The sequence below is a fragment of the Delphinapterus leucas genome, chromosome 17, assembly GCF_059928025.1.
Source record: "Delphinapterus leucas isolate spDelLeu-1000000601 "Yukka" chromosome 17, BTC_Dleu_Yukka2, whole genome shotgun sequence".
NCBI lineage: Eukaryota > Metazoa > Chordata > Mammalia > Artiodactyla > Monodontidae > Delphinapterus > Delphinapterus leucas.
Genome location: NC_143145.1, coordinates 74,692,308 through 74,717,779, shown reverse-complemented (window position 1 = coordinate 74,717,779; position 25,472 = coordinate 74,692,308). Strand labels below are relative to the sequence as shown.

At 40.6% G+C, this 25,472-nt stretch overlaps 1 protein-coding gene and 1 pseudogene across 1 annotated transcript in view; both read right to left on the bottom strand.

The window, feature by feature from the left end:
- The window catches only part of PDE7A (phosphodiesterase 7A), a 131,366-nt gene that overhangs the window by 94,015 nt on the left and 11,879 nt on the right, over nt 1-25,472 (bottom strand). The window lies entirely within an intron of this gene.
- Nucleotides 227-2,029, bottom strand: LOC149747057 (PX domain-containing protein kinase-like protein pseudogene; annotated as a pseudogene).

Here is a 25,472-nt window from a genome sequence, read left to right as displayed (position 1 = left end):
CTGCTGCCACCAAAAGATGACCATTAGAGGAAGAGCAAGACTCCTTCACAAGAGTAACAAAGGAGCAAACTATTTCTTAAGGCAGCAATGCCAGCCTGACTTTATTCTACTTGAAGACTATTTCCCTCTTGAAAAGCCTCTTACGTGAGCATCTGCGAAGTCGTATGTGACTGTACTGGCTCAGCAATTATTCATCCAGATAGAGGGTACTTTAGGGGTTGGAGGTGGAAGGAAAAACAAAACAACTTTTCCCTCCAAGTGTAAACACAAAGCTTTAGCCGATCTTAGGAGCGTTATGATCACAGGTTTCGGCTTTCCTCCAAGTTCCTTTTTGGAAATTCTGGATGGAGCTGAGTAAGGCCCCTCGGCTCACGCCATTCACAGCCTGGGGCGGAAGCTGTGTGGGCGCCTCTGTGCTCACAGGAGGCAAGGGAGCTGCTGGTGGCGGAGGCGCAGGTGGAGGAGGTGGGGGTAACGCGGACATCCCTGCTGTGGAGGGTGGAGTCGGCGATGACGGGGATGTGAGAGGTGAGCTGGCCCCAGATCCTGCTGAATTATTGGAGGTGCTGTATTTTGCTGAATGCTCTTCACTATTTTCAACAGCAGATCGTTTTGACTTCTTTGAAGCTAAGATCTTCCTCTTTTTTCTTTCTTCTTCGGATCCATGGTGAGACTGAGCTCTCGTCAGTCTTCGATGCTGGTGGATCTGTTTCTGTTCTTCAATTAGCCTCTTCTCTATACATTCTTTGGCAATTCTCAATGCCACTTTTAACTTTGTGGGGATCTTAAACTGTGGCTTTTCGGAAGTAGTTAGCAGAACATCACTGAATAATGGCATCTGTAAGAGCCGGGAGACGGTGGGCATGCCATTTTTACAGGCTTCACAAGACAGCGTAGGCTCCAACGCAGCCACCACAGCCACAGACGGTGCAGGAGGGAAGGAGTCTACAGGCAGTGAGTCTGGCGGTCGTCCGTAAGTCATTTCATACAGTAAGTGGCCAAAGCAGTGGACGTCCACACCCTCCAATGTATTGATTTTCCTGAATTGTGAGAAATAAGATCGGTAGAAGGAAGGAAGGCCCAACAAGGAATTCTCAAGGTCCAGCAGCTGGCAAGCATCCCCTTCCAGCATCACGTTGGAAGCATGAAGATGCCCATAAGGGAATCCCTTGTCATGGAGAAACTTTAGTACCTCTAATATTTGCCACCCATATGTTTTTATTTGCTGAAGTTCAAGGCCTTGAATCTTCTTAGGGTTGCAGTACTTCCTTAGGAATGGATCTTTTGGTTTTGCCTTGTAGATCAGGTCCTTCAAAGTTCCTTTTTCATTAAACATTCTAATTAGCAATGCTGAGGATTCGTTAGCTGTGGCAAAGGTAACACGATAGATGTAAGGGTGCAAACAGGACGGCAGAAGTTTGATTAGACACTGAAAACCTTTATCTGACAGACACTTGTCAGGACCAAGGCCAGCCCAGCTTAACACTAGCCGTTCCTTTGGCTGATTTTTAATCTTCACCAAGAAATATTTCTTCCTTATCCTCCAACCTATGTCTTTCAATGGTTCCACCACCTCCCACTTTGGTTCTGATCGGAAGAACACGGAAACCTGTTGTAAAGCAATCTCAGTATAGCTTGCAGAATAGTTGTTTGGATCTAAAAACTTCTTAACCAGCTCACAATTAGACAAGATATGATTTGTGGTGATAGCGTTGAGATAGTTCTGAAGACCTTTCTGCCTCTCAGCTATGAACTCACGATCCATGTTACCGATCAATTTTTTGGGAGGAAGAGGTAGACTTAGGCCTGCAATCTGCAAGCTGCTGTTCAGCAAATCAAAGTCACTGTATCTCCTAACCATCTGCCAGCTATTTTCTACAGAAACTCCTCTTTGTACCCGAATGATATATTCCGTGTGGGACTGCAGGCTCTGGCTCGCCTCGATGGCTGCTGTCAGTGGCACCGTGTCGTCCAGCAGGACCTTGCCGGCTGGCGGCTTCTCCATGAAGGCCATCCCGGAACGCCCGTCCACCACCGCCTCAGGACGAGGGGCAGGAACCAGAGGTGCCGACTCCCGTCGCCCGCCGGGATCCACCGCCGCCCTGGAGCCACTCTTGAGTCTTCTTGGTAAGTCTTTTGTTTGCAGAAACTGGAATTAGTTTTTTTGCTACCTGCAACTAACAACACTCTATCTGTATAACGAGTGGTGAGCTGGAGTCTGCGCACACTGGCTCAAGACAGCCAGTTCTGCACTTGTCCCAACATCTCGTTCATTGATTTTACATCGAGAGCTTCATATCAACCATGCTAAGAGTAAGGGCACTACAGAAACTGGCAAACACCACAACTCAGAGATCCAGTCATTATAAACACTTCCCAGCACGCCACTGGATACAACCCAGTTTCAAATTTTCTCTTCATTAAACCAACCTTTTTATTCCCATAATGAAGCTATAAATTAGCATTTACCAATGGAATACTGCATATATTTGGGTTTCTAATAAGGCTTTATTTAGAAAAAAAAAAACCTCAAGTATCTGAAATACTGCTATAAAATACTCCATATGAAAAATTACTGATAATGTAAATTTAAAAAGATTATAAAACATTATGCACAGTAAGAGACAGAAAGAGAGGATATATTTAGATAGACAGATACTAGGATTGTTGAGCTCGACACCAATATGTTCACCCTGTCATCTCTGGGTGGTAGAATTACAGATGATTCTTATATTTTTTGCATGACTATTTTGTTCCCTAACTTTTCCATCATGAACATGTACTACCTTAGTAATAAAGAAAAACACAATTTATGCTTTTAAAAGGAAGAAATTTAGCGTTTTTTGTTCATGAACACAAGAAGACACTATTTTTATTTCAGTTGTATCCAGGTAGAGCCTATATAATTCTCTGCAGGTAGGAAGATAGTTCCAGTTTTTAAATCGGATGATTCTGTGCTACTATCTATAGTACAAAGTTATAACCTTGTTCTCTGACACTACCCCCAAGAAGATGTTGCAGACAGAAAATGAATTATAATATGCATTATACGAAGAGCGCTGAATTCACATAATCATTTTGAAAATAAAATCTAAGCCAAAATCTCTCCCATTTTGAAATACGTATGTGATATGATCCGTGAAACTGCATTAACTCTATTCTTAAAGATAATGAAGTAAAGGAGCATTGGCCATGAGTCAAAAGATTTGGTTTCTAGGTCTAGAGGTCAACCTTATTATACTGCCTTATGCCTCTGGCAAGCAGCAACCTCTCTGAACCTAAACCTTCACATTTGTTAAATGGGGCTAATACCTACCCATTTCTCTTCACAGTATGAGACAAAGTAGATGAAAGAACTATTAAGTGAAAGATGGTATTATGTGCCACCACTTCATTACAGACACATCTTAAGTCTTGTAACAATTGTATTTTGTTCCACTCTGATACAAAAGACATCCTTATAACTAGCAATGTATGATGCTAGTTTCCCTGGTAACCAGTTAACTTCCTCACTGCTTTAAAAAGCTTTGTATTAAAAAAAAATTTTCTTTTCTTTGCTGCCTTACTGTATTTGACTTGCCTCAAAAAATACAAGAATGATACCAATAGAGTACTATTACCGCAACATGATACTGGATGGGGAGAGAAAGCTATAGATAATATTCTGTAAGGGATATTGCTACAAAAGTCCTGTAACAAAATACTAGCAAGTAGAACCATTAAAAGAATAATATACCTTAACCAAGTAAGAATCATTCTAGGAATATAACAGTAAGTTAATTTTAGATAATTTAGGATAATTTACCAAATTAGTAGATCAAAGGTGAAAAACTTTAAGCATCTCAAATGCCCCAAAATGCATTTGAATAAAATAAACAACCATTCCCAAATAAATACTCCCAATGAAGTAAAGATAAAAGGGCAAAGTTATCCTTATTTGCAAGTGATTATGAAATAAACAAGAAAAGGTACTGAAAAACTACTAGAAAATTCAGTATGCAGCTGACGACAAAATTAACATACAAAAATCAACAGTTTGTCTATTTACAAACAGAAACCATAATGAGAGAAAAGATTCCATTTACAATTGCAACCAAAGAGAAGTAAACCTGAGTATAAACAACAAAAATGATAATGGACTCTAGTTTTCACCTCTATTGAGGGATCTCAAAAAAGACTAGAATAGAAAGATTCAGTATTAGGGTGAGAGCAGCTGTATCAGTCAGGCTCCTGGCAGGAAAACTGATGACACACTTCAAGGAGTAACTGAGGAGAAATTCACGAAAGAACTATTTACTAAGGACTGGGCAGGGTGAAGCTCCCAGAGGGTAGCAACAGCAGCAGGAAGCTGTTACCACCGTTACTTCCAGACCCTAGCGAGGACTCTGACTATGGAAACATCAGGCAGAAGGTGAGCCTTCGGGAGACAAACGGTGCTAAGAGGGTGACAGGCTGAGAAATACACACTAACCTCTCTTCCCTCCCACCCTCCCATCTCCTACCAGTCCTGCCAAGTCCAACAAGAAGCCAGTGGCAAGACAGCCCTGATGAGGCCGTCCATAAAGGTCAGCCCCCTGAAGCGCAGAGCAAGAGGGAGGGAGGGAATATACTGAAAGCGCAGAAAGAACATCCAGCGCAGCAGCTGGTCTCTTCTGACTGTTTATTCTCTGCCAGGCGCTGCTCTAACCACTTTATTTGCATTAATTCTAATAATGCCAGTTTGCCCAAACAACAAATTCCAACAATCCCAGTAAAAACACCCATAGGATATTTTACGGGTAGTGAGAGGGGAGTTTTTGACTAATGATAAATTCTTCTAGGATAATAACCATGCATGCACAATCAGGTAGGAGAGAAAAGAGGGGAGAATAGTCCTATTACATATTTTAAAATATTATTAAGCTGTAATTAAAACAGTTTAATCCTGGCACATGAATATGCTCACTGAAACACAACAGAGCCCAGCGATAGACCAAACAGACACAACAACTTCACACACGATAAAGGCGGCATTTCAAATACATGGGGGAAAAGGTGTGTAAGTTGATAAACGATTCAGGGGAAACTGGATAGTAAGGAGAGGAAAACAGCTGGATTTCTGCCTTACTCCTTACACCACAATAAATTCCAGAGATGAAGCAAAGATCAAAACATGAAAAACAAACTGTGGGGGCTTCCCTGGTGGTGCAGTGGTTGAGAGTCCACCTGCCGATGCAGGGGACGCGGGTTCGTGCCCCGGTCCGGGAAGATCCCACATGCCGCGGAGCGGCTAGGCCCGTGAGCCATGGCCCCTGAACCTGCGCGTCCGGAGCCTGTGCTCCGCAACGGGAGAGACTGCAGCAGTGAGAGGCCCGCGTACCGCAAAAAAACAAAACAAACTGTGTTAATATAATTATCGAAAGAATAATGTAAAAGACTGTAGGAGAATACATGAAAGACCTATTATCTTGAGGCACAGCAGATAATACTCTATGACATAGAATCAGAAGCCTTAAAAGGGGAAAAATTATACATTTCACTAAATAAAACTACCACACACAAAAAATTACCATAAAAAGTAAAAAGAAATTCGATAAAATATTAGTAATATTATAAAACGAATTTATTTCCCTAATGGTGGAAAATTACTCTTATGATACAAGAAGATATTTTACATATTATTTTAAAATATAAATGCCATTCAAATAAAAATATGCATAGTATCACTTATAACTAAAGAGAAGCGAAACAGACCTAATGAGACACCTTTTTATTTTAACCCATCACGCTATCAAGGACAAAAACATTGATGATACCTCACTGCCAGTGAGGGTGTGGAGATGACAGAAGAAAGAAACAGCTGGAATTCTGCATTATTCAAACTCTCACCATCTAACTCAGGGACCAGAGTATGATCAGTTTTCAGATGGACCCCTCACTGTCCAGGCTGTCCCGACTCTGGCCATCCAAATCTCAGGAACTAAACAGAGTTCAGTAACACCTCATCTTTCACTATTTGAACTCGTTATACAAACTCTCACTATGCTAACTTAAGAAAAGATCTGGGCAACAAGAAATACACTGTGAAGTATACACAGTTTTGCAGTGAGAATGTCAATTGATGTAACCCTTTTGGAGCTAGCAAAATTGTAAATGCATGTAGCTTTCGACCCAAAGTTCTTCCCCTCCCAGAAATGTATACCATGGACATATGTTGGAATGTAAAGATATGTGCACAGGACATTCACTGCAGCACTGTTTATAAGAGGCACAAAAAAATACTGTTAGCCTAAATATCTTTTTTTTTTTTTTTTGGGTGCACCAACGTGGTCTGCGGGATCTTAGTTCCCCCACCAGGGACTAAACCCAGGCCCCTGCAGTGAAAGCGCTGAGTCCTAACCACTGGACTGCCAGGGAATTCGCTAGCCTAAATATCTTAATTGACAGGGACCTAAGTTAAAGTACATCCATGTACTGCAATTCATGAGTTCCTAGTCTTCTGGAGATGACTGATACTGGGAAAAGGCCACTTAGTGAACTCTCTCAAGCTAAGCACCAAAATGTAATTATAAAATTGAAAATGATAACTGATTTTCAAGATTTTGACTTGAAAAATAACAAATATAAAAACAAGTTTAAGTTATAGTTAATAAGATGTAAGTTATAATTTTAACTATGCACAAATTCTAAGAATAAAAAACAGAATCGTGTTCTTTATTTTTTAGTGTAAGCATTTCAACAAAATTGTATGATAACATAATATAATACATCCTTCATGTTTTTTTCTCAATCACAATGATCATCTTTTCAAAAATACTGAATGGCTTCATCCATTTTTCCTAAGGGTCTCTCTCTAATCATTTGCATCAAAAGTCACTGCAATCGAATCAGGCTCCCTTAAAAAACAGCTAGCATGTTATTACGACCCAGTAATCCCACTACTGGGCATATACCCTGAGAAAACCGTAATTCAAAAAGAGTCATGTACCACAATGTTCATTGCAGCTCTATTTACAATAGCCAGGACATGGAAGCAACCTAAGTGTGCATCGACAGATGAAGGGATAAAGGTGTGGCACATATATACAATGGAATATTACTCAGCCATAAAAAGAAACGAAATTGAGTTATCTGTAGTAAGGTGGATGGACCTAGAGTCTGTCATACAGAGTGAAGTAAGTCAGAAAGAGAAAAACAAATACCGTATGCTAACACATATATATGGAATCTAAAAAAAAAAGAAAACAAGGTTCTGAAGAACCTAGGGGCAGGACAGGAATAAAGACGCAGACGTAGAGAATGGACTTGAGGACACGTGGAGGGGGAGGGGGAAGGGTAAGTTCGGACGAAGTGAGAGAGTGGCATGGACTTATATACACTACCAAATGTAAAATAGATAGCTAGTGGGAAGCAGCCACACAGCACAGGGAGATCAGCTCAGTGCTCTGTGACCACCTAGAGGGGTAGGATAGGGAGGGTAGGAGCGAGATGCAAGAGGGAGGAGATATGGGGATATATGTATATGTATAGCTGATTCACTTCGTTATAAAGCAGAAACTAACACACCGTTGTAAAGCAATCATACTCCAATAAAGATGTTAAAAAAATAAAAATAAAGACATCTAGTATGTTATCATCTTAGATTTTCAGTTGGCAGTCTGTCAATAGCGTTGAATCTTTTAATGTCACACCCATGAATTTTATGAAAACCTGCATACTTTTTGCAAGATAAGCAATTTCATTTTGCAGCTGATTTTATTGTATTTGACCAATAAAAATATTAATAATGCATCAGGAACAATACTTAAGTGGGAACAAATTTTAAAAGTGGTGCTTTATTACTAAATTTTTTTCTTCCAATAACCAATCTAGTAACATACATACTAAGCGGTCTCTAAGAGAATGACATACCTACTGTACTGATACAAAGATGCTCGAGATTTGTGTATTTACGGAACAATGTTTATTATGATCCCATGTGTTTAAAAAAGATTTTCCTATGTATACTTGTAATACATATCAAGGTGTTTATGTGACCAAAATTGCCCCACTGTCCCAAGTGTTTCTGACGAGAAGGCAGCCACTGATCATACCCATGATCCTCTGTATGCAATGAGTGCTTTTTCCTCTTGCTTCAAGAAACTATAAACACTACTTACCTCTGGGGAACTGGGAAGGAAAGGTTTCCTTAACTGCATTCTATACCCTTCTGAATTTTTAAATTTTACCACAAGGAGGTATTACTTTTACAATAATGATGGTGGTGATGATGATGCTATAACTAAGCTTTACATCAAGTACCTAGTAATGATATAGAAAATCTGTGATTCCAGCTCCCAGGAGTTTAAACTAAGTCCTAACTTAGAAATCTCAAATGCTAGTTAATGAAAAGCCTTTCAAAAGACATTCTTATGCAATACTTGATTACCCTAATAGTTTTTTTTCCAAATGTATTACTTCAGAGAGCAAACTTTTTATTCCATTATCCTTTAAACAGGAATGAGTTTTAATGGAACGAAGTTTAATGTAACAATGAATCAAAAAATTCACTGATATGTTTTAGATCCCACATTGCAACTAACTTCTCAGAAACTACCATTTCTTGAGTTCTGGTTCATATCAAAGGAAAATATCCGCAATTACAAGGACAGGCTACGACAGTACCCCTCTCTTTTCCAAAGAGCGGGGCCAGGATTTCTTCATGTACTTCAGCCAAAGCAACAAGTTCCAAGCAGACTGTCTGCTATTAAGCCAAAACTAATGAGATTTGCAAAGTGTAAATCAATGCCACTCTCCTCATTAACTTTTTTGCTTTGGAAAATATAGATTTTTTTCCATTAAAAAACATTACGTTAACATGCAAATGGTAGTACAGTTATCTTTAAATGAACAGTATTTGAATTCTTCTATTTTATTTTCTAATACAAAAACATATCAATAGATGAAACCCATATAAACAAAAGCTCTTTGGAGTCTTCAACAATTTTTTAGAGTGGAAAGGGGTCCTGAAACCAAAACTTTTGAGATCGTACAGACCAAAAGGCAAACAGCTGGGAACAATTTGTGTACAACTGGGATGGATGAATTATAACATGGTGGAGGTGGGGGGGGGAATGAAATGTTACAGGTACTTAATTTGTTTTTAGATACAATTCAATCCCTTTTTAAAAAGTTAAGCAATGGGAAAAAAAAGTATTTCAAGTTTTCATATTAACCTACATATTTAGATTTCCAGTGTCTTCATTTCATCCTGTGGATCTGAGTTACCATCTGGTGTCATTTCCTGACAACCTTAAGAACTTCTCATATTTCTTGTAAGGCAGGTCTGCTTGCCACAAATTCTCTCAGTCTCTGCACAGGAATGTATTTCACCCTGGTTTCTGAATGATAGCTTTGCTAAATATAGAATTATTCACAGACAGCTTTTTCTCTTTCAGCACTTCAGGTGTGCCACCCCACTGCCCCAAGTGCTTCCGACGAGAAGGCAGCCACTGATCATACCCATGATCCTCTGTATGCAATGAGTGCTTTTCCTCTTGCTGATCTCAAGGTTTTCTCTTGTCTTTCAACAAGATTGTCTATGTTGTGTCTAGGCACAGGTCTCATATTTATCCTACTAAGATTCACTGAGCTTCTGGATGTGAAGTTTAAAGTTTTTCATCAAATTTGGAAAGCTTCCCAAAAGGCTATTTTCCACACCTTTCTCTCTCCTTCTGAGACTCCCATTACGCCTATGTTGTATGCTTGACCCTGAGGTTCATTTTCCTCCAATCATTTTTCTCTGTTTTTCAGATTGAATCATATCTACTGGTCTGTCTTTAAATTCACTGATTCTTTTTATTAGCATCTCAAAACTGCTGTTGAGACCCTCTAGTGAATTTTTCATTTCAAGTATTGTAGTCTTCAAGTCTAGAATTTCCATTTTAACTTTTCTTTTTTTTTTTTTTTTTTTTTTTTGTCGTACGCAGGCCTCTCACTGCTGTGGCCTCTCCCGTTGCGGAGCACAGGCTCCGGACACGCAGGCTCAGCGGCCATGGCTCACGGGCCCAGCCACTCCGTGGCATGTGGGATCCTCCCGGACCGAGGCACCGACCTGCGTCCCCTGCATCGGCAGGCGGACTCTCAACCACTTGCGCCACCAGGGAAGACCCATTTTAACTTTTTACTTCAGAATACATTTAGATTTGCAAAGAAGTTGCAAAGACAGTACAGAGAGTGCCTGTATATGCTTCACCTAGCTTCCCCCAATGTTAATATCTTACATAATCATGACACAACTGTCAAAAGAAAGAAATTAATATTAGTACAAAACTATAGACTTTATTCAGATTTCACCAGCTTTCCCATCAATGTCTTTTTTTCTGTTCCAGGATCCAATACAGGATACCACATTGCATTCAGCCATTATGTCTCCTTAGTCTCCTCTAAGCTGTAATAATTTCTCAGTTTTTCATGACCTTGACAGTTTTCAAGAGTACTGGTCAGGTGCTCATGTAGCATGATCCCAAGTTTCACTCTGCTGTTTTCTCATGATTGGACTCAAGTTCTAAGTCCTGGGAAAGAACAGTACAGAGGCGAGTGGTTCGTTTTTTGTTTCTGTTTGGTTTTTATTGTTTTTTAAAGTTATTTCTATACCCTTATTGAGAATCTCCACTTGTTGATTTACTGTTGTTATATTTTCCTTTAATTATTTAAATATGGTTTCCTTTGGTTCTTTTAACATAGTTATAATAGTTGATTTGAAATCATTACTAAATCTAACATTTGGGGACATTCAGAGACACTTTTTTTTTGTTTTTTTGGTTTTTGCGGTACGCGGGCCTCTCACTGTTGTGGCCTCTCCCGTTGCAGAGCACAGGCTCCGGACGCGCAGGCACAGCAGCCATGGCTCATGGGCCCAGCCGCTCCGCGGCATGTGGGATCTTCCTGGACCGGGGCACGAACCCGTGTCCCCTGCATCGGCAGGCGGGCTCTCAACCACTGCACCACCAGGGAAGCCCAGAGACACTTTTTTTTGACCGCTCCTTTTTCCTGTGCGCTAGTCACACTTTTTTTCCTGTTTCCTTCCGTGGCTTGTAATTTTGTTGTTGTTAAACCTATGGATTTTATATAATATAATACAGCAACTCTGAATTCTGATTCTTTTCCCCCTAATAGGTATTGTTGCTGTCTTACTTTTGTTTCTGTCTGGTATCATGTCTGGGCTAAATATGTGAACTCTGTCTCCCTGTGATATGCCACCACTGATGTCTCTGCTCAGTCTTGTTTTAAATGTATCTTTTTATTTTTAGGCCTGACTTCCTGAGGGGTTGCAGCTTTGCATAATTTCATGGTCAACTTGTGACTGGACAGAGGTTATGCTCAAACACCTTGAGCCAGTGAGGCTCCCACCTCTGCTGATGGGTATGTGCATGGGTAGGGGAGCTCCTGCGAAATTCAGTCTGTTTTCCAGTTTGCCCCAGGTTTATCTTTCCTCAGGCCCTTTCACATCTCCCAGGTGCATGCATGGAACTCCAGGGTCAGTCTAAAGTATGTGAATACCGTGGGCCTGCTCAGATCTTCTCTGTGCTTATGCTCAGTCTCATCCAGGAATACGTGTGCCCCAAACAGTACTGCAGTCTGCTATATGAGCGGAGCCACTGGCCCTCCCATGCACCTCTGAAATCCACATCCACAGAAAATGCCACTGAGCATCACCCGCCACTCCAAAGAGCTGAGCCCTCTTCAAGGTGAGGTCTTCACAGCCTGCTTCTTGCTGGCAGAACCTCATGCCAACCGAGCTGGGAGAGAGTAGGGTGGAATGTGTGTAGCCCCAGCCAAGAATGCCAGAGATTCCCATTTTTCTTACTCCAAGTTCGACAGCATTACACTTTTCAAAGCTTTATGCAATTGGCCTTTCGTCAGTCTCCAGAGTAATGAAATGGTTGCTTTACAAAAGTAACGTAGAAATAAATATTCTATTCAAATGTTCATACTCTTTGGACCAGCAATCCCAGTTCTATAAAAACCACCCTAGGGAAGCCCACAATGTGGAGAAAGCTGTGCACAGCACGTTCCTACTGTGCTATTTCTCCCTTCCAGCCTCCTGTGCGGCTAAGTGGAGCCACGTAGTTCTCACCAATGCGACAAGAGTGGAAGAGATACCACAGCTTCCTGCCCACCTCCTCGATGTAAACTGCCCTGACATTCCTCTCTTTCCCGTCCCCACAGACTGGCAGCAACTCACAGACAACCATGACAAATGAAATCCCTGTATTACTTCAAGGAATGGAATCACTTCACCAGCCTGTATCTATTTTCAGGCTACTGTATGACAACTAAATAAAAAGGTATCTTATTACTGAGTAACATTACAAATCCACATTTTAAAAAGTAACATATTCTAAAAAGCTACAAAATTAAATGTACCCATTCATCACAACTACCTTAAAATACATATAAAAACATGGCAACTGCATAAAAATAATAATGCTATAATGGTAGGATTATGGATGATTATTCCTTTCAAACTTTCAATAATATTAAGTTAGTCTGATAATTTAAAAAGTTGAAATTGTTGAATTAAATCTGCTTTGAGACATTTTCCATTCTGTTTTAAGACTGTCTTAAAAATGGTTTCAAAACAGATTTAAAGGATTTTTAAAAAAATAAAATTTCCCTATTTTTTATTTATTTTTAATTTTTTAGCCATGACACATGTGGGATCTTAGTTCCCTGATCAGGGATCGAACCTGTGCCCCGTGCACTGAAAGTGTGGAGTATTAGCCACTGGACTGCCAGGGAAGCCCCAGATTTAAAGGATTTTTATCCTATCCACTTTCATAGTGGTATAAAGCATGGATCCTCTGGCCAATGTTCACATCCAAGGTACCTGGTCTGCAATCCTGCCATTGTGCTCTTTCTTTAACAATGCAGAATTATTTACCCATGTTCCTCTAGGGTACTAGCTAACAGCCTTACCCAAACAAGACTGGCTTCACATAACTAAACTATTTCTACTTTGTAAAAAACAAACAAACACACACACAAAAACAACAAAAAAAAACCCTTTTGCTTCATCTTTCACATTTGTATTTCTTCGAGGAAACAAAGTCTAGTCTCCATGCGTGCAAGGGGATATACAGAAACTGAACCAACAAGAAGCTTTATGCCTTTTCTCACCAGCAAATTCCCTCAACCTAAAAAAATCTTTCTGGAGAAGGACAAGAGCTGGCCCCACTATGAAAAGCATAGCTTTTAAGACTGAAGTCCCTACACCCCAGAACTAAGAAACTGAAACAGCCAAGCCCAAAGAAAGCAAAACAGAGCTGCTAAAAACTCTGTCGTCCTCTCATTTTTCAAACTACAGTAGTCAGCAGTCCCCTCTTAGTTCAGGTTCCGCACTCCACGGCTTCAGTTACCCCCAGTTAACCGCAGTTCGAAAAATATTAAATGGAAAATTCCAGAAACAATACACAAGTTTGAAAATGTGCACCCCTCTGAACAGCATGATGAAATCTTGAACTGTCCCACCTGGGACATGAACCATCCCTTTGTCCAGCGTATCCTGCCCATTAGTTACTTAGTAGCCATCTCAGTTATCAGAACAACACCGTATCTCAATGCTTGTATTCAAGTAACCCTTATCTTACTTAATAATTATTCACTTAATAAAGCTTCCAAGTGCAAAAGTAGTGATGCTGGTGACTCATATGCCAAAGAGAGGTCGTAAAGTGCTTCCTTTAAGTGAAGAGGTGAAAGTTCTTGACTTAAGAAAAAAAAAATTGTATGCTGGGGTTGCTAAGATCTGTGGTAAGAACAACTCTTCTATCTGCGAAATTGTGAAGGAAAAAGAAATTTGTGCTAGTTTTGCTGTCACACCTCAAACTGCAAAAGTTATGGCCACAGTACATTTTAAGTGCTTAGTTAAGATGGAAAACGCATTAGATTTGTACACTAAGATTTTGAGAGAGATACATCCACTTAACTTTTACTACAGTGTATTATTATAATTGTTCTATTATAATTGTTCTATATAACTGTTCTGTAATTGTTCTATTTTATTATTGTTGTTAATCTCTTACTGTGCCTAATATTTTTAAAAATTTATTTATTTATGGCTGTGTTGGGTCTTCGTTTCTGTGCGAGGGCTTTCTCTAGTTGTGGCAAGCGGGGGCCACTCTTCATCGTGTTGCGCGGGCCTCTCACTATTGCGGCCTCTGTTGTTCCAAGGCACAGGCTCCAGACGCGCAGGCTCAGTAGCTGTGGCTCACAGGCCTAGTTGCTCTGCGGCATGTGGGATCCTCCCAGACCAGGGCTCGAACCCGTGTCCCCTGCATTAGCAGGCAGATTCTCAACCACTGCGCCACCAGGGAAGCCCACTGTGCCTAATTTTTAAGTTAAACTTTATCACACGTGTGTACAGGAAAAAACAGAGTATGTACAGGGTTTGGTACCATCCACAGTTTCAGGCATCTCCTGTGGGTCTTGGGACATATTCCCCGCAGACAAGGCAGGGGACTACTATATACAATCTCTCTAAAAATGCAGCTAACTTATACTGGTATCTCGGTATTTCCAAGCCTAATAAGTAAACAAGGTTTGAATAAGGGAAATGTACAGAACCCCATAAAATGTAACAACAAATGTGTCTAATTATAGAAAAAAGAGGTGGCCTTGACACCCTCTAACAAGACGTACTATAAAATATCATTATTTCTAGAGCCACGCTGTCCAGTGAATCAGTAGCCACTGTGGCTACGGAGTGCTTGAAATGGTGCTGGTCAGAACCGAGATGTGTGCTCCAAAAATACATAAAATTTACCACTAACATCTTTTTTGTATTGATTACATGTTAAATTAATAATATTTAGGATAGAGTTGGTTAAATAACATACATTAAAACTAAGTTCACCTGTTTCATTTTACTGTTTTAAATGTGGCTACAGGAAAGTTTTAAACGACATACATGGCTCACACTGTATTTCTACTGGGCATCACTGGTGTTATACCTGAACCAACCAGTCTAGTTTCTAACAAGAAAAATTTTATAACCATTTTCTTTTGGCTAAGCGTTCTCTAGTTCCACACTTATATGCTAAAGAATAAAGAGGGTGGGCTTCCCTGGTGGCGCAGTGGTTGGGAATCTGCCTGCCAATGCAGGGTACACGGGTTCGGGCCCTGGTCCAGGAAGATCGCACATGCCGCGGAGCGACTGGGCCCGTGTGCCACAACTACTGAAGCCCGTGCACCTGGAGCCTGTGCTCCGCAACAAGAGAAGCCACCGCAATGAGAAGCCCGCGCACCGGAACAAAGAGTAGCCCCCGCTCGCCGCAACTAGAGGAAGTCCACGCGCAGCAACGAAGACCCAACGCAGCCAAAAACAAATAAATAAATAAATTTAAAAAAAAAAAGAATAAAGAGGGTGTGTTGACCTGGGGCTACATCCCACAGTGTACTGAAGAAAAGGGCTACCTATAGTCATCACCTGGTTACTCAACAACAAGGGTCTATAATCCATTAAGACAACCAAAGCCCCAGGAGAAATCCAGATACTTTTTTTTTTTTGGTAATTTAATTAATTAATTTATTTATTGGCTGTGTTGGGTCTTTGTTGCTACGCGCTGGCTTTCTCTAATTGCAGCAAGCGGGGGCTACTCTTTGTTGTGGTGCGCGGGCTTCTCATTTCCATGGCTTCTCTTGTTGTGGAGCACGGGCTCTAGGCATGTGGGCTTCAGTAGTTGTAGCATGAGGGCTTAGTAGTTGTGGCTCGCGGGCTCTAGAGCGCAGGTTCAGTAGTTGTGGCACACAGGCTTAGTTGCTCCGTGGCATGTGGGATCTTCCCGGACCAGGGCTCAAACCCGTGTCCCCTGCATTAACAGGCGGACTCTTAACCACTGCACCACGAGGGAAGCCCTAGAGACCTTTTATAAAGTCCTCAAGGTTGAAAGCCTATCCCTGATCCTGACCATGTCATTTACCAGCTTTATATTAATCTGAATACTACTACCACTTTGAGGCCTTCCAGAAATCCTTCAGTCATCAAAGAATTAAGCGCGGCCACCTTGAGATGGCATAAGACCCTTTAAGACAGAAATGACTGTTGCTGCAGCAGCGTATGAGGTGGCATCGTGGGAAGGGGGAAATAGGAGGGAGTGTGGGGAGAGCAGGAAGCTGGACTCTGTAGGATGGGTCACTGACAGGACTTTATAAAGGTTTGACGCACTCTTTTCATTTGCTAAATATCTACTTTGTATGAAGCACTGGGCTGAACAGAGCTAAATAAACAGTGACCACTCTTAAGGAGCTCATAGTTTAACCAAACTGAAATCAGGACAGATAGGTACACAAGGTGGCTCTTCTAAGAGTTAACCCTCGGCTGGAACCTTAAGGATGGAAATCAGAGTTGGTTAATAAAATTAAATAAATTAGGGCTTCCCTGGTGGCACAGTGGTTGAGAGTCCGCCTGCCGATGCAGGGGACACGGGTTCGTGCCCTGGTCCGGGAAGATCCCACATGCCGTGGGGCGGCTGGGCCTGTGAGCCATGGCCGCTGAGCCTGCGCGTCCAGAGCCTGTGCTCCGCAACGGGAGAGGCTACAACAGTGAGAGGCTCGCGTACCGCAAAAAAAAAAAAAAAAAAAATCTGTTTGCCTAGCAAATTTCTATAATCCAAATACCATGGACCTCATGAAATTGTCTTTAAGGAAAAAATTTTTAAAATTAAATAAATCAGTAGACAAAGAGCTGCGGCTAAGTGCACTCAGGAGGCAAGGCAGGTTATGGTTAAACAGGAACGCGAGTATTCTAGAGGTATGATGGACGGACTCCAAGAACCCTTTGAAATGTTGTGTATGTTCCTGCATGACCTGTGTGTGTGTGTGTGTGTGCATGCACACACATGCGTGTGAGAAATACATTACAATCAACAGATTCTCTGATAGTAGTCTCCAAACTTGGAATGCATTTATTTATGAATTAGATACATATAATTTTATGTACTCCAGGTAACATAAATAAAATTAGGATCTGAAACAATAAGGTTAAAAATAAACATTCTAAAATTTTATTTTTACATCTTCAATGGCTTTTCCTGCACAGCCCTCTTGAATCCTGCTCTAAGAGACTTAACCAACCAAACAAACAAAAAAACGACAAAAAGGAAATTAAAAAACACCACTGATGGGGAAATAAATGTGGAAAGCCTTGAAAAAGTTATTAAAACTACACCTCAAATGGAAATGAAATGAGGCCAACCATAAAAAATTCTTGAAGTCACTTCTGGAAAGTTTTTCGCTGAAAATGAATTTGGAGTATTTTCACTGTGATGAAAGAAAAATGAAAATGTTGGTTCTACACACTGCAGGTAATCTATGTTTTTGCTTTTATCTTCAAATTGTCCTCTTTTATGTTAATATTATAAGCCATTAAAAATCCTCTTAAATGTTTGTAAGACATAAATTCTCTCTAAAATTTTAGAGATTTTAGAAAAGCCATGTAAAATGGGTCCTACGTTCCATTTTTCTTAGTACAAAATTTGAGTTACTATCACAAAATTAAAAATGTTTGCAGGAGGGGGATAGGTTACATGTCAATTGCTTTAGTGGTGAGAATGCTTAGAAAGTACATTCAGAAGTTCTCAAGTCATTCATTTTCAATATATTTTCCAAGCATAAAATTTTTCCTCCAATTTCACATTCTTGGTTCTATTCTGGAAAAGTACTTATGTCACCTTCCTTTTACAATATATTTAAAATACAAAGGGATAATTACCTATAATTTGTTACTGACAATTAATCCATACAACTTATTAAAATGAAAAAGATCTTTATCAAATTAGTACGCTGAAGACAAAGTTTGTGTGGAAGAATTTAAAATGCTGAAAACTTTTATTAACAAAAATTCCCTCTGATGACTACATCATTAAAGAGATAAGACTTACTAGATAAAGGCTTAGCAGTACAGGTAGAACATCATTTTATTAAAAATAGGTCAAGGGACTTCCCTGGTGGTCCACAGAGGTTAGGAATCTGCCTGCCAATGCAGGGGACATGGGTTCGAGCCCTGGTCCAGGAGAATCCCACATGCCGCAGAGCAGCTAAGCCAAAACTACTGAACTGAGCCTGCGCTCTAGAGCCCGCAAGCCACAACTGCTGAGCCTACGTGCCACAACTACTGAAGCCCGTGCGCCTAGAGCCCGTGCTCCGCAACAGGAGAAGCCACCGCAATGAGAAGCCCACGCACCGCAACAAAGAGTAGCCCCTGCTCACCACAACTAGAGAAAGCCCGCACACAGCAATGAAGACCCAACGCAGCCAAAAATAAATAAATAAAATTTAAAAAAATAAAAATAAGTCAAAAAGGTGGAAGTTTGCCACAAATATGACAAAATTTTCATTATCAATATAAAATTTAAAAACTGATTTAAAATATACTAAGCTGCCAATAGAAAAATAGGCAATGGATATAGACAATTCCAGGATAGTTAGTAGGTGACTAATAAACATATATTCCAAGTTTAATATCAAGAAAAATCCAAGAAGTGGAAACCAAAAATATTGAAAAGGTATGAAAAGGCACTCATGTGCTGCTCACGGAAATGTAAATTGGGGTCACCTTTCTGGAAAAAAATTTGGCAATATGCTTTGATCTAATAATTACATTAGGAAATTATTTCAAAATTCAGAGAAAGATTTATGTAGGAAAATGACATAACATTATTTTATTTCTGCACAGAAAAATATTGGATAAAAATGTTCTAAAATGTTAACAGCAGCTGTCTCTGGGTGGTAGACTACTGATGATGTTTACTTTCTTCTTTATAACAAGCAAATTAACTTTAGTCGAAAAAAAATTAAAGTTCCTTTTTAGAATTCCTTTCAACAAATATCGCGCAGCCCTTTTTATAGAAACAAACAATAAGTGTTTGCTATTTCTAGTCCAAATGGACAAGGCTCCTATTTTAATTCTGGATTTTTACCTCCCACTCACCAAAACCCCCATAGGAGAACAACCAGAAAGGCGCTCTAGTCAGGGAGAGATCTAAGTTCAAATCCTAGCAACACCATTTATGGCTGTGTTACTTTGGGCAACTTTTCTAAAACTCAGTGCATCCTTAAATAAGATTACACAATTTTAGAAATTAAGATAGCTCCAATACCACAGAGGGCAGCTCAGAAAGGATATGAAGATGAAGGTGCAATTTTGGGGGGGAGGGAATAGGCTGGGACTATAAAATGAAATTATAAGAATACAGTTTGGGATGCATCCCAAAGAGAGTCATGGTGACATATGATCTGACATGATAAGCCTGAGACTAAGAGTAAGTTTTTCTTCTTTCTTCTGTACTGAACACTTCCTATGTGTTGTACACTAGGGACACAGCAGTGAACTGTATAAGCAGCGAACAGTGTAAACAAGATCCCTGCTTCCAGACCACACATTCTATGGTGGCAGGCATGCAGGTTGGAAGCGAGGCAGAAATAGACAAATCCAGTTAGTGGTGTGTGCCATAAATAAAACAAGGTAATAGAAAGATGGGGGACGGGGGCTTTTAAATAGGGTGGTCAGGGAAGGCTCCTCTGCAAAGAGGGAGCCGAGACTTGAAGGAAGAGGAGCCACGGAAGATCCTGGGTCTGAGGGCAGAGCAGGTGCAAAGTCCAAGATGGGAACAAACCTGACAGTGTTCACAGACAGCAAGAAGACCACTGTGTAAGGAGATGCGACTGAAGTTAGGAGGGATCAGATTTTATGGGGCTGTATGATGAAAAGGAGTTTGGATTTTATTTTCACTGTGATAAGATCCCACTGATGTTTTCAGCAGAGAAGCATTATCTGGTTGCATTTTTTTTTTTTTCTTTTTTTGCGGTACGCAGGCCTCTCACTGTTGCGGCCTCTCCCGTTGCAGAGCACAGGCTCCGGACGCACAGGCTCAGCGGCCATGGCTCACGGGCCCAGCCACTCCGCGGCATGTGGGATCCTCCCGGACCGGGGCACCAACCTGCGTCCCCTGCATCGGCAGGCGGACTCCCAACCACTGTGCCACCAGGGAAGCCCGATCTGGTTGCATTTTAAAAATTACTTCGGGGAGTTCCCTGATGGTCTAGTGGTTAGGATTCGGCGCTTTCACTGCAGAGGCCCAGATTCAATCCCTGGTCAGGGAACTGAGATCCCGCAAGCCATGCGGTGCAGGCAAAATAAGAAAATAAAAATAAAAATTACTTCGACTGATCTGTGGTGAGAGAATTCTAGTAACAGGATGCTACATACCTTGAACTAGGTAGGAGTGATAGCACTAGCGGTGGCAGAATCAAGCAGAATTCCCACAGAGGTTGATTTCAGCTCTTTCGTTCAAACCCACCATAAAGGTCTCTTGTAAAACCGTCCCTGGTTCTCCCAGCTCCACTGTGCCACCACTGAACTTCACACACAATCCTAACCCAGCACTGCAGTCACGTACTTACATGGCTGTCCTTCGTGACGGACACACTCTAGGAATGGAGGCAGGAAGCACGTCTTACTTATCTCTGATATACCCATAGCCAAGTGCCTGGCACGTAAAGAGTGCTCCGTAAACACGTGCTGACTGCAAGAGCGAACAAACACATTTAAAATATTCAAACCCATTTGTATTAGTTTCCTAGGGCTGCTGTAACAAAGTACCACCAGCTGGGTGGCTTAAAACAACAGATTATTCTCTCTCAGTTCCGGAGGCCAGAAGTCCAAAATCAAGGTGTCAGCAGGGCTGCGCTGCCTCGGAATGAAGGCTTTAGGGAAGAATCCTTCCTTGCATCTCAGTAGTTTCTGGTGTATCCCTGCAATCTTTGGAGTTCCTGGCTTGTAGCTGCATCGCTCCAATCTCTGCTCCCTCTTCAAATGGCCTTCTTTCTTGTGTGTGTGTCAGAGGCTCTGTGTGTCCTCTCCTCTTCTTAGACAGACTTCAGTCATTGGACTTAGGGCTTGCCCTAACCCATATGACCTCATCTTGATTGCATTTGCAAAGATCCTCATTTCAAATAAGGTCACATTCTGAGGTTCCAAGTAGACATGAATTTTTGGTGGACACTATTCAACCCATTACACCTTTCAACACCAAAGTGGACTGCCTTGTAAAGTGGTAATCTTCTCATTCCAAAAATGTTCAAGCAAAAACTGAGCAGCCAAAATCAGGATGTTCAACAGAAGAGACTTCTGGATTGCCCGGTGTGTCCTTTAACCTCCTTGGTTTCAGTTTACTTATCTGGATGTTGAGGGTGCTGACTTCCACAGACTCTTCTAACATTGATGTTCTATGATTCCAGGTCATAAATACTATAGCAGAAAGCTTACCTTCTCAGCTCTGAAATAGGCATAATATTTTTTGTAAACTATCTGCCTCCAAACTCACTTCATTTTTCCATTAAAAACCCAGTGCAGGGCTTCCCTGGTGGCGCAGTGGTTGGGAGTCCACCTGCCGGTGCAGGGGACACAGGTTCGTGCCCCGGTCCGGGAAGATCCCACATGCCGCGGAGCGGCTGGGCCCGTGAGCCATGGCCCCTGGGCCTGCGCGTCGGGAGCCTGTGCTCCGCAACGGGAGAGGCCACAACAGTGAGAAGCCCACATACTGCAAAAAAAAAAAAAAAAAAAAGCAGTGCATTCCTCCATACATCATTACCCCACTATAATTCCATTTTAATAAACCACTCTGAATACCTACTATGTGCCAGTGAATAACTCGTTTCTGACCAACCTATAATAAATTATTAGCTAACTAGACCTAAGTTTCTTCATAACTTTATTTCTACTTAAATGATATTCCACCTGACAGCGTAAGTTACTTTTTTAATGTTGTTTTTTTAAAAAAACTGATTTCTCTGATTACAAAAAAAAAAAAATACAACAAACCACAAAAGTACAAAAATAGTAAAAGTTACCAGAAACCCCACTACCCAAAGATAGCCACTGTTAACATTTTGCTGAGCGACCTTCCAGACTTGTATGTATTCATACACTGGTGTATACAATATCCTCCATGTTTTTATTGACAAATACAGATATTACACAGAAAGTTAAATCAACAGGCTAATATATACATGCCACTTTTCAGCTAAAATTTTCCCCATTCAAACTGTTACGTATACCTTTCCAAGACAAATATGGATCCGTGGCATCATTTTACTGGATATAGAGTTTTACGCTGAATTAAAACACTGTATTTTAACAATATCCAATGACGAGCACTGAAATAACCTAAACATCCATCAATATCAATACTGCAAATTGTTGCCAAAAATCTATGCACATGTATCTTAGCAAATTGTTCTAACTGTCCCTTTGGATAAATTACAGGACTGCAGAAAGGGTAATATTCACATCTAAAATTTTGATTTGTAAAGACCTACTGTATTCCCAAAAGATTGAATCAAATGATGCTCCCAGCTACATTTATAAGACTACCTATTTTCGGGACTTCCCTGGGTGGCACAGTGGTTGGGAATCTGCCTGCCAATGCAGAAGACACGGGTTCTAGCCCAGGTTCGAGAAGATCCCACATGCCACTGAGCAACTAAGCCATGAGCCACAACTACTGAGCCTGCGCTCTAGAGCCCATGAGCCACAACTACTGAAGCCCACATGCCTAGAGCCCGTGCTCCGCAACAAGAAAAGCCACTGCAAGGAGAAGCCCAGGCACCACAACGAAGAGTAGCCCCCGCTCACCGCAACTAGAGAAAGCCAGTGTGCAGCAAGGAAGACACAATGCAGCCAAAATTAAATAAATAAATAAATATATTAAAACAAACAAACAAAAAGACCGTTTTCTCACACCCTGCTAAGATTGGGTTTTGCCAGTCTTTGCCAGTAAGAAAATGTTTCCCCACCCCCCAAATTTTTAAAATTTATTTTATTTTGCATTTCCTTTATTACTAGCAAAGCTGAACCTGTTTTCCTACTTTTGTGTTTCCTCCTGGAACGGAGTGAGTCTTCTGCTAACCTTCTGCTGAGTAGTCTTAACTTTTTTCCTATAGATCTTATTATATTGCCCTGTTAAAAGTAAAGAATCCTTCAAGGACTAAGGCCACTCACCACTCCTTTTCAACATCATACTGGAAATCCTTGCTAATGCAATAAGACAATAAAAGGAAATAAAAGGTATATTGATTAGAAAGGAAGACATAAAACTCTCTTTGTTCACAGATCGCATGATCATTTATGTAGAAAATTGGAAAAAAAACAGACCAAAAAACTCCTGGAACTAATGAGTTATTACAGCTAGGTTGCTGGGTACAAGGGTAATATACAAAGTCAATCGCTTTCCCATATACCAGCAATGAACAACTGCAATTTAAAATTAAAAACACAATTCCATTTACATTAGCACCCCGCAAAATGCAATATTTAGGTATAAATGTGTACAAGATCTATAGGAGGAAAACTACAAAACTTGGATGAACCAAATCAAACAACTAAATAAATGGAGAGACATTCCACGTTCATGGATAGGAAGACTCAATATTGTCAAAAATGTCAGTTCTTCACAACATGATCTACAGATTCAATGGAATCCCAATCAAAAATCCCAGCAAGTTATCTTTTTTTTGGGGGGGGAGGGGCTGCGCCATGAGGCATGTGGGATCTTAGTTCCCCAACCAGGAATCAAACCCAGGCCCTCAGCAGTGAGAACACAGAGTCCTAACCACTGGACTGCCAGGAAATTCCCCCAGCAAGTTATCTTGGGGGATATCGACAAACTGATCCTAAAGTTTATATGGAGAGGCAAAAATCTGAGAATAGCCAACTCAGTATTGAAGAAGAAGACCAAAGTCAGAGGGCTGACACTACCCGACTTCCAGACTTACTATGAAGCTACAATAATCTAGAGAGTGTGGTACTGATGAAAGAATAGACAAATAGATCAATGGAACAGAATGGAGAGCCCAGAAATAGAGCCACAGAAGTACAGTTAATTGATCTTTGACAACAGAACAAAGATAGTCTGGAGCAAAGATAGTCTCTTTAACAAATGGTGCTGGAACAACAGGACATCCTCATGCAAAAATGAATCTAGATACAGACTTTACACTCTTCACAAAAATTAACCCAAAACGTAGATAACTAATGAGAACCTACTGTATAGCTCAGGGAACTCTACTTGATGCTCTGTGGTGACCTAAATGGGAAGGAAACCAAAAAAAGAGGAGATATATGTACACGTATAGCTGATTCACTTTGCTGTACAGGTGAAACTAACACAACACTGAAAAGCAACTATACTCCAATAAATTTTTAAAAATTAACCCAAAACGAATCATAGACCTAAATATAAAATACAAAACTATAGAACTCTTAGAAGAAAACACAGGAAAAAATCTAGATGACCTTGGGTATGGTGATGACTTTTTAGACACAGCACCAAAGACACAGTCCACCAAAAAAAAAAAAAAAAAATCAGAACTGATAAGCTGAAACTTCTGCTCTACAAAAGACAATGTCAAGAGAATGAGAAGACAAGACATGCACTGGGAGAAAATATTTGCAAAGGAGACATCTAATAAAGGCCTATTATCCAAAATATATAAAGAACTCTTAAAATTCAACAATAAGAAAACAACTCAATTAAAAATGGGCCAAAGACCTTTAAGAGACACTTCACTGAAGAAGGTATACAGACAGCAAAAAGCATGTGAAAAGATGTCATCAGGGAAATGCAAATTAAAACAATGAGCTATCACTACACGCCTATTAGAATGGCTAAAATCCAGACCACTGACAATACTAAATGTTGGTGATGATGTGGAACAACAGGAATTTTCATTCACTGCTGGTGGGAACGCAAAGAGGTACAGCCACTTTGAAGATAGTTTGGTGTTTTCTTACAAAACTATATATACTTTTACCCATATGATCCTACAATCACACTCCTTTGGTATTTACCCAAAGGAGTTGAAAACTTATGTCCACACAAAAAACCAGCAGATGTTTGTAGCAGCATTATTCACGGTGCCAAAACCTGGAAGCCAGTTAAGATGTCCTTCAGTAGATGAATGGATTAATAAACTGTGATACATCCAGACAATGAAATGGTATCCAGTGCTAAAAAGAAATGAGTTACCAAGCCATGAAAAAACAAGGAGGAACCTTAAATGCACATTACGAAGTGAAAGATGCCATCCTGAAGGCAGAGGACTGTATGAATCCAATTATGTGACATTCTGGAGAAGGGAAAACTAGAGAGAGAGTAAAAACGTTCAGTGGTTGCTGGGAACTGAGGGGTAGGGATAATTAGGTGGAGCACAGAGGATTTTTAGGGTAGTGAAAATTCTCTGTATGATACTATACTGATGGATACATTTCATTATACATTTGTCCAAGCTCACAGACTGTACAACACCAAGAGTGAGCCCTAATGTATATACATCGTATGGAATTTGCATGATTATGATATATCAATTTAGGTTCATCAATTGTAACAAGTGTACCACTTTGTTGGGGGGGAAGTTGATCATGGGGGAGGCTAAGCATGTGTAGGGACAGGAGATAC